Below are 15,982 nucleotides of genomic sequence, written 5' to 3'. Positions count from 1 at the left end.
GTGAGGAAAGGAAAACAAATCTACTGAAAATCTTGAAAAGTCAAACCTTCTGAGCCTAGGCCTACTATCAGTATCTCTGAGACTCTTTCATCTGAGAATCACCAGGCCTGACAACACTTTCCATCCAGCCTATAGTGAGGCACATCACTCACCTCTGTTAAGACCAGGGACCTTCCTCTGTTTAGTCAGTCTCACAGAGAGCTAGATGCAAGGGTCATGCCAATAGTCAGTGCCTGCTGCGAAACTGCAAGGGATGAAAAAGGAGGCAGGTGAGGAGAGATCAGCAGGGTCAGGTCAAGGGTCCACTGTCAAGTTCCTAGGAGCCAGGCCAAGTTCCAGAGGAAAACAGTCGACTTCAAAAGGCAACAAATGCACATGTAGTGCCTCATTACAGATATAAAGACTCTTCCCTCCATTAAAAAAAATCTTTTTTTTTTGAGACAGAGTCTCACTACTTCACCCTCGGTAGAGTGCTACCGCGTCACAACTCACAGCCACCTCAAACTCTTCGGCTCAAGTGATTCTCTTGCTTCAGCCTCCCAAGTAGCTGAGACTACAGGCACCTGCCACAACACCCGGCTTTTTTTTTTTTTTTATTGTAGTTGCAATTGTTGTTTAGCTGGCACAGGCTGGGCTTGAACCTGCCAGCCCCGGTGTATGTGGCAGGCACAGTAACCACTGAGCTATGGGCGCTGAGCCCCATCCGTTCATTTTTATATTCATGTTTCCCACTGTGGCCATTTCTCTTCTCTCTTTCCTCATATTGCCAATTCCTTTTCAGGACCCCAAATAACAAATAACCACACGTAGTACTGCATAGAGAAGATGTATAATCGTGTATTAACTCGGCAAGTTCACCGTCCAGAGCTAGTCAGACAACTACTAAACAAAAATCCTGACCCTAGAGGAAGGAAGACTCAGAAATATTTGGCAAACATCACTACACCTAAGTATTTATCCTGATTGTATATAGGGTACTAGTCATTTCACACTTAGGGAGGTTGTAGTGGGAAAACCACAAAAAAGTTAAAAACTATAACGTGGAAAATGCTATGGTGGTCTAAATTCTCTCTAACCTGGTCTACACTAAGGAGTTAAAGCTTAGCGTTTCAAGCCTGAGAGCTGAGTGAATTATGACTCATTAATTTCATCAAATCAATTAGTTTGCAAAGGCACATTTTTATAAAAATGAAGTAGGATGGTGTAAAATAGAAAATAGCATGAATGGTACCCAGTACGGGTTAAGAATTCCATGACACTTTTGTTTCAAGTGCGTTTCCAGGATTGTAAGTGCAATTAAATAAGTATTTTCTCACTGTGGGTGGCCGGTCTATAGAAACACTGATCTAAAGGAATCATCTAGTGCCATCTACTGGTAAAATGCAGATGCGCAGTTTGACTGGTGGTAGTCCATGCTGGGAATGTTCATTTCACAGTCTTAAGGTGTTGGAACAGGCCTTAGACATCATCCAGCCAACCCCAGCATCCAGTGCAGATTCCCTGCAAAGTTATCAGGTCGCTCCCTGCCTACTGCCCCAAGGAAGGCACTCACTCCACTGCAACTCCGTGAAAGCTCATCAATTTGCCTCCTTTCGGAGGTAAAAACCTGTTGGCTTATTACCGCTCTGTTGGATAACAAAGAGGTTCTATTCTTCTCAAGTCTGGTACTCTAGTAGTCTTCAACACTATTCAATACTACTGAAGTTTTCTTTTTCTTTTTTTAACAAAGAGAAATCATATTTAGCAACAAAGATAAATTTTATTTAGTTACAAAGAGAAAGTTTAGAGCACTTACGAAGAGAGCTGGAAGTGGGTCCCTCTCATAATGAGAAGATGCGAGAGAGATGAAGATGTGTGAAGACACAGAGGCTGTGCACAGGAAGAAATATTGCCTTTCTGTCCATTGAAATTGGTTGCTACTCTTTCATTGGCTTATCCGTGCCTCCCAGCACTGTTGCCCTTTTCTATTGGTCATGGATTATTGTCCTTTTCTATTGGTCATTGATTACCTAGGTTACCTCATACCCACATTCTTTTCTACTTTTTTTTTTTTTTTTTTGGCAAGAGTTGCTGAGTGGTGAATGTGCCTATGGGCCGTCCAGACTTCCTTGTTCAGTAGGCCAAGCTCTCCTCCCATCCCCCTAAAAGCCCTTTTACTGTCCCTTTTCATCCGCTCCCCACCCCTTAGGAGATACGGTCCTATAATCTTGAAGGGGAAAAGGGACAGTGACTACTCTTGGCTACTTCCTACTGTCAAAAAGGGGCATCAGCCCACCCATCATGGATCCTCCACAGATTGCCTATTATATGGGGGTTTCAGGGGGTCAGAAGTTTTTGGCCACTTTGTCAACAAGTTCCATCAATATTTGCTGGAATCCCTCCATCACCACCATCTTAATATGGAACTGTTGGAGCCTAGAAGACAAACTTAACAATGAGGTTGAACAGGCAGGGTCCAAACATCAAGAAAAGGATGATCATAATTATAGGCCCAATGAAAGGGTTTGAAAGAAAAGTTTCTTTTTTTTTTTTCTTTCATGAGATGATTTTATACAAATTCTCTAACGAAGTCTTGCTTTTTGCATGCAGGAAGATAAAGGGCTAACAGTCATCACTGCAAGAAGGAGCATGACCTGAGGAGACAGTGAGAGAGTCTGAATTTGTGTCTCCACTTGGGATACAAAGAGAAAACACAGGCCTCACAGGTCCTTGGAAGGGGAGCTGAGAGAAATTATAAACGAGAGTCCTCTGGGTCACATTGTAGAATGATATGTGCCCATATTCACAGTCTAGGAAAAGGCCCGCTTTGTGCAGGGGCTTTCTCAAGGAGACTTGTTTCAAAGGGTGAAAAACCCAGAAGGTACACTCGGTGCCCATCACGGCCCCCATGAGGAGAACTTTATTTCCAGAAGCGGTGGGCATGGGGCCCCTTCTGTGCGCAGGGTCCTGGCATATGCCCAGTTGCCACTTAGTTGCCTTTTCCACATCAACCTCCCAGTAGTGCCTGCCCAAGCTGAAGCTTTCTATTCCCAGAACTGTGGCACCGAAGTCAAATCTCCCTGGGCTTCCAGGCACATCCTGACAGGTATTTCCAACTGTCATACTTCTCAGGTCCACAGAGAGGACCAGGCAGGGATGAGCTGTCCTGGGATCCAAAGTCACATGTCTGTGGAGCGCTCTGGGCATTTTGCTCATTCCCGGTGAGCATAAACTCAGGTCTGTGAGGTGAGCAGGCTGTAAGCGCTGGACCAGTAGTGACTCACTCCTTTCCAAACAGTATTTTGCATCCTTGAGCATGGCTAAGGTTGGTCCCCTACACTTCTTCTCGAGCTCTGTGGTGAAACTTTGGAGGCTGCAGATCTGTTGACAAACTCAGACTTCACTCTCCTTCAGTTTATTCATGTTCTCTCTCCCCAAATGGCCCAATCTCTGTAGAGTTCCCTGGGGGTTCTCCACTAATTCTGCTGCAGCTTCGAAGAATTGGTTCCGACTGGCTTCTCCCAAGCTTAAAGCCGGCCTGCATCCTGGTGCTCTGAGCAGGTGCCCCTCGTCCTCTTTACACAACACCTGGAGCCTGGTCCTGTATTCAGACTCAATTATCTCTTTAAAATTCCGCTCCTCTTCCTGAATCATCATCATTCTTTCTTGATCATCACACAGTATGCTTTTAGCTACTTCCACTTTCTCCTTCAAGGTGTTTAATATTTCTTGGAATAACTTCCTGTAACTCTCAGCAGCTTGTTGTACCCCAGGCACCACGTGATGCTTGTGTTCTGGGCTCTGGAAGCAGGTGCTACAAAGTGTGACTCAGTCATCTTCACAGAACAGCCAGGCTGGTTCCAAGTGTACCTCACAATAGGCAACCTCCACCATGTTGGGCTGTAACTGGGGGCCAAACCTTTGGCTATCTTGGGGCGTGACCTTGGTTGAGAGCTGGCCTGTTTATTTCTGGTGTGGATGACCTCCCTGAACTCTGAAAAGGAAAAGGCTGTCAGGCTTCCTTTTGCTTCCTGGGGCATCCACGCTCAGCAACGTGAGGGTCCTGCGAAGACCGGGCAAAGCATCCACACTCATAGAGCAGGTCAGGAAATCCTGTGCACTTCAAATCCAACGACCCTCAGTAGCCATGAACTTGGGGAAAGAGACAGAGTCAGCCAGGGTTCTAAGGTCAGAGAGACTCTCCGGAATCTTCCAATGGTCTCAATAGCCTGGAAATTGATGACAAGCAGAAGCATAACACAGTACTTCTTTGTCGATCATTTAGAGGGGAAAAAAGCTCAATAAAATTGCAGTTCTAATAAGTGTTCATGAAGTTTAGATTTATGTTCTTTGCAGTAATCCTGAGAGTTTCCTTCAGGGTAAAAGGCTTCCATCACACCCAGTGAAGAGCATTTTATCCGTGCGCGTGGACCCTCAGCCCCTGCCGCCACCCTTAGGTCCGCATCCAGGAAGTTCAAATCATATTACTACAATTCAAGGAAAGTTTCTTTAGTTATATATTCCTGGAGCAGGTGTACTCAAAAGGGCCTGTTTCAAGGTTTGGAAAGGCTTTCTTGCCCCTCACTCCATGTCAGTCCTTCCTCCTTTCTCCCCTTTAAAGCATCACATAAATGTGGCCCCTCTGGGAGGCAGTCTGTGGGGCAACTAGAGGGAGGAGGGGATTGGGCTGAGCAAGAGAGTTGAACAGAAATGTCTCTGAAGAACACAAATGGCCAAAAAGCACATGAAAAAAAAATGCTCATCGTCCCTAATCATCAGAGAAATGCAAATCCAAACCACCCTGAGATAGCACCTAACCCCAGTGAGATTCGCCCACATCACAAAATCCCAAAGCTGCAGATGCTGGCATGAATGTGGAGAGAAAAGAACACTTTTACACTGCTGGGGGGACTACAAACCAATAAAACCTCTATGGAAAAAAGTGTGGAGAATCCTCAAATAGCTAAATGTGGACATTCCATCCAATCCTATAGTCCCATTACTATCTATGTAGAAGAAAAAAAATCATTTTATCACAAAGGACATTTGCACTAGAATGTTTATTGCAGCTCAGTTCACAGTTGCTAAGATGTAGAAGCAACCCGAGTGCTCATCAACCTGGGATGAATTAATAAACTGTGGTATATGTATACAATGGAATACTATTCAGCCATAAGAAAGATGGAAACTTTATATCTTTTATATTTACCTGGGCGGAGTTGAAGCACATTCTTCTTAGTAAAGTATCACAAGAATAGAAAAGCAAGTATCTAATATACTCAATACTAATATGAAACCAATAGAAAAACAACTACATGCCCACACAAGTATATTCTAGTGGGGAAGGGGGAAGAGGGAAAGGTGGATTGTCAAGCGCTCACCTAATGGGCACAGTATAAGGGCACACAGCATGTCCCCTGGGTGAAGGGTTCAGCTACAACTTGAACTTGACCGTAGAAACACAAACAATGTAACCTAATCATCTATACCCTCATATTAATCTGAAATAAAGGGGAGGGAGGGAGGATGAAGGAAGAAAGGAAAAGAAAGAAAAAAAAGAAATTAGCTGTAATATTTGCCCATCAATAAAGTAAATCATGGGTTTTTGTTGTTATTTTCATTTGTTTGTCGTTAAGGAGTAAGTTAAATTTTGGAAAATATCTGCCAAAGATAAGGAACTTATATCAAGAATATCAATCTCATGTCATTTTTTCTCTTAAGAGCTTAATTTCTTCTTCTTTTTTTTTGCAGTTTTTTGGCCAGGGCTGGGTTTGAACCCACTACCTCTGGTATATGGGGCCAGAGCCCTACTACTTTGGGCCATGGGCGCCGCACTAAAAGCTTAATTTCTTAAATACAAAAGTGAATTCTTGCCCTGCGCTGTGCTTCATGGCCCAACATGAACATGTTGTGTGTGTCTCTCACACAGAGCTGCCTCCTTGTTAACAGCCACCCCGTGTGTTCTGCGGCACAGTTGTACTTTATTTGATCATTCTTCTTTTCATCATTGAGATGACTCTGATTTTGGTGTTAAAATAGTGCTGTGATGAGCCTTTTTGCCCATGTGTTTGAGTTTTGAAATAGATTTCGGGGAGAAGCTTCAACCAAATGGTCCCCAGATGAAGTTGCAACAGTTTCCCTTCCCACCCATGGTGAATGAGGTGCTAAGTATTGAATATCCCCAGTCTCCTCAGTTTATCAACTGTCAGGTGGGAAATAATCTCTTTGATTTCTGTCCTATGATCAGTAGTGAGGCTGAGCATTTATTTGTATAGATTTATGGGGTACAAGTGTGCTTGGGTTATATGGATAGATGGTGTAGTGGTGAAGTCGGGGGAGCTGAGGTTATCCATCACTTGAATAGCATACGTTGTACCCAGTAAGTAATTTCTCATTATCCACCCGTTTCCACCCTTCCCAGTCTCCATTAGGAAGGCTGAACGTGTTCGATCTGTTCAGGGTTGATATCTCATATATGAACTCTCACTCCCTATCGCCTCCTACTGTCTGTTTCTGTTATTGATATGTAAGATCTCTGTGTCAGGTGTAGTGACACTTCGCTGCTGTAGTTGTTGCAGCACGTTCTGTCCAGCTGATGCTTGACTCTGGGGTTAAAGAGTATGGTGTATTTCATAACTCAGAAATTGTCTTTATGACACAAAACCGGACCATCTTTGCCTTTATGGATTGTGCGTTTGGGTTAATGCCTAGACCATTTTCAGTCATTTTGAGATTTTCTTAGACAGACAGACTGCTGCTCAGTCCTGAGGAGACCCTAGATTCCTGGAGTTTCTTTGTGTTCACCAGACACCTCAGCCTGAGGAGCATGTTGCGAGCACTGCCCAGAGACACGTGGAAACAGCTCAGCAGAAGAGTTTTCTGGAGAGGACACCACCAGCACCGGAGAGGAGGCATTTGCAGATTCCTCATACTTCTTTCCAAAGAGGCTACATTAGTTTGCAGTCCCACCAGTAGCATATAAGTGTTTCCTTTTGTCCACATCCACACCAGCATCTGCAGCTTTGGCATTTTGTGATGTGGGCTATTCTCACTGGGGTTGGGTGATAGTCTCCCATTCTGAAGGCTGTCTATTTGCTTTAATTGTTGAGTCTTTAGCTGTGTGGAAGCTTTTTAGCTTGAGCAGGTCCTATTTGTTTATTTTGGTTGTTGCAATTGCCAATGGGGTCTTCCTGGAAAAGTCTTTCCATAGACTCATACGACCAAGAGTTCTTCCTACACTTTCTTCTAGAGTTTTTATTGTTTTGTGTCTTAGATTTAAGTCTTTTATCCAGCATGAGTCAATTGTAGTAAGTGATCAGAGGTGTGGGTCCAGTTTAAATCTTTTATATGTGGCTAACCAGTTTGCCTGGCTACCATTTATTAAATAGGGATTCTTTTCCCCAGTGTATATTTTTGTTTGGTTTATCAAACAATGGTGTTATGAGGCTGGTTTGCTCTCTAAGTTTTCTATTCTATTCCATAGATTTATGTCTCTATTTTTGTGACAGCACCATGCTGTTTTCATCACTAAAGACTTGTAGTGTAACGTGAAGTCTGGTAACGTGATGCCTCCGTATTTGTTTTTATTTCTTAGAATTGCATTGGCTATTTGGGTTTTCTTCTGGTTCCATGTGAAACAGAGAACTATTTTTCCAAGTTCTTCAAAGTAGGATGTTGGTGTTTTAGTGGGAATTGTATTAAATTTGTAGGTCGCTTTGGGTAGTACATTTTAAGTAGATTTTTCCCAGCCATGAGCAGGCTATGTTCTTTCATTTGCTAATATCTTCAGCTATTTCTTTTCTAAGGGGGAAATGTTCTCTCTGTAGAGCTCCTTCACATCCTTTATTAAGTACATTCCCAGATATTTTATTTTCTTTGAAGCTTCTGTGAAGGTAATTGTTTTTTTTTTTGTTTGTTTGTTTTATTAAATCATAACTGTATACATTGATATGATCATGGGGCATCATACACTCGCTTCATAGACCATTTGACACATTTTCATCACAATGGTTAACATAGCCTTCCTGGCATTATCTCAGTTACTGTGCCAAAACATTTACATTCTACATTTACCAAGTTTCGCAAATACCCCTGTAAGATGCACCACAGGTATGATCCCACCAATCCATGGAATATTATGCAGCCTTAAAGAAAGATGGAGACTTTACTTCTTTCATGTTTACATGGATGGAGCTGGAACATATTCTTCTTAGTAAAGTATCTCAAGAATGGAAGAAAAAGTACCCAATGTACTCAGCCCTACTATGAAACTAATTTGGGGGCTCTCACATGAAAGCTATAACCCAGTTACAACCTGTGAAGGTAATTGTGACAGCTGCTTGTCTTTGGAGTCTTTGGAGAGGATGGAGACCCAATCTTTCTTCCTGCCATCATGGAACAGGCATTCTTTCCTGGTCTTTCTTCTCTTAGCCTGTGTGGGGAGTGCCAGACTCTGCACCTAGGGGGACATATGCTTTTTGCTTCCCAGTATTAAAGATCACCCAGAAGCTCATGGAAGTTTAGAGAGGCTGTCTGGGGTCTGTGAGCCCCAGGCCTAGTTAGGGATATGATGTTGTGGGCAGGTGTGTCCTGGCTGGGGTCTTGGTGAGTAGTATGCTGGCTGTTTGCAGGGGTGCCGTGTCTGGAGCCTGCATGAACCCAGCCCGTGCCTTTGGACCTGCTGTGATGGCCAACTACTGGGGCTTCCACTGGATATACTGGCTGGGCCCGCTCCTGGCTGGCCTGCTTATAGGGCTTCTCTTTAGGTAGGAGTGTGATTCGATCACCAGCCCATCTGCTGGGCACTTGATGACAGTTCCAGAGCATCCAGGATGGAGGGCCAGGCTTTTACTTGCATTTAGAGAAGGGAAGAGGACACCTCTTGAGAGGAAAGAACATGGCTCTATCTAGGAGCTTTGGCTGTGAGTGACAGAAACCCATGTCACAGTAGCTTATGCTGTAAAGGGGAATTCATTGGCTCACATAACCCAAAAGGTCACAGGTAGCAGTGGCTTCAGGGGGTCTCACACGTCTTCAGGACTTGGTCTTTCTGCTTGGCTCTACTTCCCTCTGTGGGCATCCTGCTGAGACGGGCTCTCCAGCAGAGGGAAAGGAGCTCACCAGCCCCTCTAGGCTTCTATCCCAGCAGCTTGACACCTCCAGGGGAAACAGACCAACAGCTTTAATAGAAACCTTGGGTCAGGTGTTCACTGGCTTGGACTGGCCCAGCTCGGGTCACAAACCCACTGAGTCCAGCACAGCTGTTGTGGAGCACTACTGCTGGCTGTGTCTGGAGCATGAGACGAACCGTGGAGAAGGGTCAGGCCAGTCATATCCACAACTCTGACAGTAGAACAGTGGGCAGGGGAGGAGTGGTCCCCAGAGGGGTGGGTACAACTCCAGGGGCCCCATCCACACCATGTAAATGTTGCCCCCAGAGCACGTGTCAGGAAACAACATTCACATAAAATACAGTGTGGACAGCACTCCCAGGGCTGTGCAGGGGACAAGCAGGGTGATGTTACCAGTAGGAGAAGTGGCTTCCAGTTAGGAAACACCAGAGTCCCCTCTGTCCTGTCTGACCCTTCTCATCGGGCTCTCCTCTTACAGTCGTCCCTTCTGCTCCAGGGAGGGCGGCAATCCCTGTCTGGACTCGGCTCTTACAAGCTGGGCTTACCACGCACTGTCTGGGGAGGACAGGCATTGGGCAGGGCTGATCCAGACAGCCTGCACCACTGCCCACCCCCAGCCCAGGGGCCCTCAGGACCCAGAGGGCGGCTCCGTGAAAAGCATCACTGATCTCTCTCTGCTTCTTTCAGAATGGCAGCAGTGAGCACCGTCAGGAGAGGGCTGGAAACCCAACAAGAAATAGTGTCTCCTTCTCCCCAGGCTGGGAAGGGTCAGGAATTCATCTCTCTGGAGAATTCTGGACCAGGAGACACATGGTGAAGGGCTGGGTCTCTTCTCCAGGGCTCAGAGACCTCACTAGGCCATCTCTATCATAGGTTCTTCATCGGAGATGAGAAAAATCGTCTCATCCTCAAGGGACGGTGAAGCAGAGCTGGTGGGATCCCTGCTGCTCCTGGTGCCCTCAGCTGAGCCGCCCCATGCTTAGGACAGGACAGCTTCTGCATTTCCTGCCAGGACTGCCTTGGGCCTGGCTTCTCAGACAGACAGACTGCTGCTCAGGCCTGAGGGGGCTGTAGGTTCTTGGAGTTCCTTTGTGCTCCCCAGAGACCTCAGTCTGGGAGCGTGTTGCCAGCACTGCCCAGAGACACGGGGAAGCAGCTCAACAGAAGAGTTTTCTCCAGAGGAATCTCTGGAGTCAGGAGAGGAAGCTATTTCTGGGCATCGGCTCATTTCCTGAGACCCGTCTGTCTCCTTCTCTGGGCCTTCTGGGTCCTCACCACTTCCCTGCTTCCTGAGCTGACAGTATCTCTTGGCAACAAATAGTGCAGTGTTTCCTTACACATGCCCATGAGGTTGCTTCTTATTTGAAAAATAGGTGCCAGTGGGAAGAATCAAAACTCTGTCCTTGGCGGTCCAGAGTGGCTAAGCCCAGAGCCCAGCCTAGAGTCCAGTGTTATGCAGGTACTTAGGAGCAGGCCAATTAGAGCCGTGTCCAATCAGTCAGGCCCATCCTGGAGCTCTGTTTGGAGCTCAGAGCCCATTCTAGACTACAGTGTGGACTTTAGTCAAATCACCGATCTCAGGACCTGCTGAAAACCCCAATGCAGAGTTTGTGGCCAGGGTGAGTGCTCAGTATTGTCCAGGACACGCATCAGCTCATTCTTGCACTCCAGCTGGGGAAGACAGCGGGGCAGAGCAGAGAGGCAGGAATTTCCTGAACATGGAATCCCGAGGAACCGGCACAGTAGAGGCCTGAAGAGACAGTGGCCTTTGGAAGGAATATATGAGTATGACGAGTAAGAACAGGTAAAAAGATACCTTCTGAATGTCACACCTAGAGTGTGTATCTTCTCTGGAAGACTGTATAGGTCATTTGTGAAAGATGATCATCCTAACACCATAAGGAAGTGTCAGGGAAAAATCATTCTCAACAACAAAATACTCACCCGCTTCTGTAAGATGAGCAAAACGCTCACTTGAATAAAAATGAAGAAAATGCTCACGGAGGAAACCACCGACACAGTACGAGATGCCTGCTGAGAATGTGGAGACACTGTGTATCCAAACCCCCAAACTTCCCCAGAGAAAATGAGCAACAAACAAGAACGACAACAACATCCTTAAACGATAGAAAAAGGGAGTAAATGATGTGATAGAATCAGGAACGAGCAACTAGGGACATACAACACTGGGTAAAAACTGTCCAAAGTCACTATTTCCTTTGGTGAAATAATGAAACAGACTTGTGACAAACGTAGTCGGTGACGGAGCAGTTCCATGCACAGACCCACAAAGACACACGCACAGACACGTGCACGGTGACACCGACAGGTGCTGCTCTGGGGGGGACACTGTGCTGAGCCCTTCCAATGAGCTCAGCCTCTCCTCCCACAGCGGGGAGTGAAGTGCGCTGAACAGCGTCCTCCCCAAATTCACATCCATCTTGAACCTCAGGGTGTGACCTTATTTGGAAATAGAGTCTTTGCAGCTGTGAGAGTCCAGACGAGAACATTCTGCCTCAGGGTGGCCTTCCTTGTAACACACAGAGAAGGAGAGGCAGAGGCACAGGGGAGAAGGCCACGTGAAGACGGGGGCAGACGCTGCAGTTAGAGCTGGGGGAGCAGCGAGGAAGGATTCTCTAGAGCACTGGTTCTCAACCTTCCTAATGCCCTGGCCCCTTAATACAGTTCCTGTGGGTCACAACTCACAGGTTGAGAACTGCTGCTCTAGAGTCTTGGAGGGAGCATGGCCCTGCTGACACCTTGATTTTGGATTTTTGGTTTCCAGAACTATAAGGGAACATACTTGTATCTTTAAGCCCTCCAAGTTTGTGCTACTTTGTTCCAGCTGCCCAAGGAAACAAATACAGGCAGCTACTCTTATTCTTCTCGTTTCCCAGAGGAGCTAATGGAGGTCCTAAGGAATGGTGTTATCCAAACTCACACAGGTTGTGTGCTGGTAGAACCAATATTTAAGACCAGGTACGTTTGATTACAGAGTTCATGATCTTTGTCATCACACTTGTCTGTTTCTGAATAGGGGACAACATTATGTCTTCAACCCTACCTCCTGCTCCATTGAAGAGGGGACAGAGAGACATGATTATAACTCTTCTTAGTTCTAACATGCAAGTGGATTTCAAGTCTTGGGCCTCATATTTCAATTCCTAGACAATACACTTAGCATGACAGATACCAATTAATCTTTATAACTGTGCATTCTAGAATATGTCAGGATTGCTTCCCAGCCTAAAGGGCTAAGATCTGGGGTAGGAGAGAGATTGACTTTCCCTCGTCTGTCCTTTTGAATTTTTTACTTTTGTACTCTGTGTGTGATATTATGTTCTCAATTTAAAAGCTAGGTTAAAAAAACCCATAATTAATCAACATATATGTATGTGTACATATACGCATATGTGCAAAAATGCCAGAAAACATATTAGTGTACACAATTGTAGCATATACACTATAAATTTATCATATAAACATACCAAAAACTCATCACTTTAACAATATGTAGTAAAGTGGTTCCTTGAGTTCATATGTCAGCACTGCCAGTCAAGAAACAGTATTATTCTCTTTTGATGGCAAGTAAGGCTTATGGCACTAAAGACAGACCATATGATCTTCAGTCGGGGTGAAGGTGTTGTGAGCACATTCTCCAGCGTTCTACTGCCTGGATTTGCATCCTAGGTTGACACTTCAGAGCTGTGAGGCTGTAGACAAACTGCTTAACACGTTGTTGATGGGTCACGAGTTAACTTGTGTTTGCACTCACATTAGCTATTGCGATTTTTAAAACTCAAGGTAATATAGGATATTGTAAAAGCTTTTTTGATTGCGCCACTAGAATAATAGCTAGTGACGTGGGATAGCTTCTGGGTAAGACTACTGGTCAACCGTGTGTTAACAATCTGTCCCTCCATCCCCCTACCGTTAAAATCAGAATAGTACTCGTACCTACCTTGCAAATTGTTGTGCTCATTAAATACACTCATATATATAAACCTTACAGAACAGGGAGGGCACAGAACATAGAAAGCAAAATCTAAGACTTTGCTGTCATTGCTTTAGGATCACTATTGAAATTATCATGATCCACCTGTTCTCATCATTTTAAACAACTGATTAGGAGGTAACGTAAGGATGTGAGCAATTCATACACATCGTGAGAGTGCTGATGTTGTGTTTGTTAGAAAAGTATTGAATTAAGTCCAATGTTCCGTGAGAGTCCAGACGAGAACATTCTGCATCAGAGTGGCCTTCCTTGTAACACACAGAGAAGGAGACACAGAGGCACAGGGGAAAAGGCCACGTGAAGATGGGGGCAGACGCTGCAGTTAGAGCTGGGGGAGCAGCGAGGAAGGATTCTCTAGAGCCTTAGAGGGAGCACGGCCCTGCTGACACTTTGATTTTGGGCTTTTAGTCTCTAGAACTGTGAGAGAATATACTCCTGTCTTTTAAAGCCCTCTAAGTTTGTGGTTGTTCCAGCTGCCCCCTGAACTCATTTTTTTCATTTCTCAGTGGAACTAATGGAGGTTCTGATACAGGAAGGTGACTTCCAATGCTGGGAGCCACTTTATGTCCAAGTGGGTCTTTGGCTTCATGCAAGAAGGCATTCAGGAGCAAGCCAACAATATAAAGTGCAGACAAGATTTACTCAGGAACTATAGAAAGTCTACTGCACAGACAGAGTGGAGGCAAGTTCTGCCTGTGGAAGAGAACTGGCCCCCTGATTCCGATTTCTCCTCTATTTAAGGAACAGATTCATTATAGACTAAACAAGGAGGGGGGATATTAATAGAAGGAGTGGTGTTTCACCATCTTTGCTGTAACTGGTAGGGACTTGCCTTGCCTCTATCCTGTTTTAATCAGGGCAACTTAAAACTTTGCTTTGAGACTTCCAGACTCAGGTGAATGCTACAGCAATGTCCAAAGCAATGCCCAAGGCAACACTTGTCTAGTTCCAAAGGATGGTGTTATCCAGTGTCGCACAGGTAGTGCATTGGCGGAACCTACATCGAAGATCAAGCATGTCCGGTGGCAGGTCCAAGGTCTTGTCATTGCACTTGTCTGTTTTTGAATAATTGATAATATTGTTTCTTCTGCCTTGTTTCTTCATATTCATTGTTAGTCCTCCATTAAAAAGGGGACAGAAAGACACGCATTACAACTCTTCTCAGTTCTAACTTGCAATTGGATTTGAAGTCCTGGGTTGCTAGACTGTAAACTCTTTTTTTTTTTTTTTGTAGAGACAGAGTCTCACTTTATCGCCCTCTACTAGAGGGCTGTGGCATCACACAGCTCACAGCAACCTCCAGTTCCTGGGCTTAGGCGATTCTCTTGCCTCAGCCTCCTCAGTAGCTGGGACCACAGGTGCCCACCACAACGCCCGGCTATTTTTTGTTGCAGTTTGGCTGGGGTCGGGTTTGAACCCACCACCCTCGGTATATGGGGTCGTCACCCTACTCATTGAGCTGATAGCGAGGTTGATACTAATCATCTTTGTAACTGCACATTCTGTGGTTTAGAATGTGCTGTATAGAAGGGACTCAGGAAGAGTCCTCAGTGACTGAAAGAACAGTGTGGGCTGATCCCAAAGACTCCCAAGTTCATTCTGACTATACAGAGGAGAGTCCCCAAGTGACCCAGATCACCTAAGTTCACCTTCACTCCACCTCTCCTTTTCTGAGTAATAGAAGGTCACAAAATTTCAGGATGTTAAGACTTAGAAACTAACTCTATTACAGCAGCAAAGGATGGAGGCTACAAGTTAGATGTAAGCATTCCACATTGGATATCAAATCAGCACACTGTACCCCATAAATGCATTAATGTACACAGTTATGATTTAATAAAGAATTAAAAAGCACTTTTGTCGTGGAAATAAAATGTGATACATATTGTCCTAAAAAGAAAAAATTAAACAAATCTCAGAACTGTCACCTTTTTGTTGTAGTGCTGGAGGAAGCTATTCAACTCCCAACTATAGTCACACAGTTGTTTAGTGGCAGAGCTCAATTACAGTCCAGGATTTTGGGTACACAGATTAATAATGTTCTTTCTACACCAACAGGTATGTACTTCCTGCTCCAGACCTTGGGGTATAACGACTGATTCATTTCCTTTCACCATCAATGTCTTGAGTCCTCATATGCTATGTTGGGTAGCATTATATTCTGTTGGAGGGTCTAACACAGTCACACAAAACCACCCCCCACCCAAGACAAAGACACAAAGAATCTGGCTAGTCCATCCTCTGAGAAGTTCATGCCAAAAGACCTTAACTTCCAGGCAAGCTGTAGAATTTGCCCAGTCCCTATGGTCCCATATAAAAGAGGTCTCTACCTGCACTGCCCGGGTGGGTTACCCTCCCCTTTCAATAAACGTGGCCTGAACATGTCTGCTGCAGCTTTGTCTCTGGACACCACCGTTTACACCTTTCCAACTCTTACATCTCTCTCTCACCATAGTGTCCCCAAACTCCTGGGGTTTAAACAAGCCAAAAGGGAACTGTGCCAATTTTCTACTCTCACGTGAGGAAAAGTTGTGTTAACTTTTAACTTTATTCCTCCAGCTGCTGCCATTCCCCTCTGTGCCATATGGTGTCGCTGTTGGGTGCAGTTCTCAGATCCTGCATACGTCCCTTACACACACACTCACACACACACACACACACACACACACACACACACTGCCACTGTTTTTCTCCTGGGTCCTAAGGCCCCAGAGTGAGTTTAGGCATTTGTCTATCTTGGAAGCCAAAGCCACTGTTGGAGTTTGGGGGGTTATAATTAGCGATATTCCTTTTAATGCTTGAAACACAAGCACTTACAGAAATGGAAAATTTTTCATCTTTAGAGATGTTGTCTCTC

The sequence above is a fragment of the Nycticebus coucang genome, chromosome 12 (assembly GCF_027406575.1).
Source record: "Nycticebus coucang isolate mNycCou1 chromosome 12, mNycCou1.pri, whole genome shotgun sequence".
Lineage (NCBI taxonomy): Eukaryota > Metazoa > Chordata > Mammalia > Primates > Lorisidae > Nycticebus > Nycticebus coucang.
The sequence above is the reverse complement of the archived record's forward strand: the minus strand, read 5'-3'. Positions refer to the sequence as shown.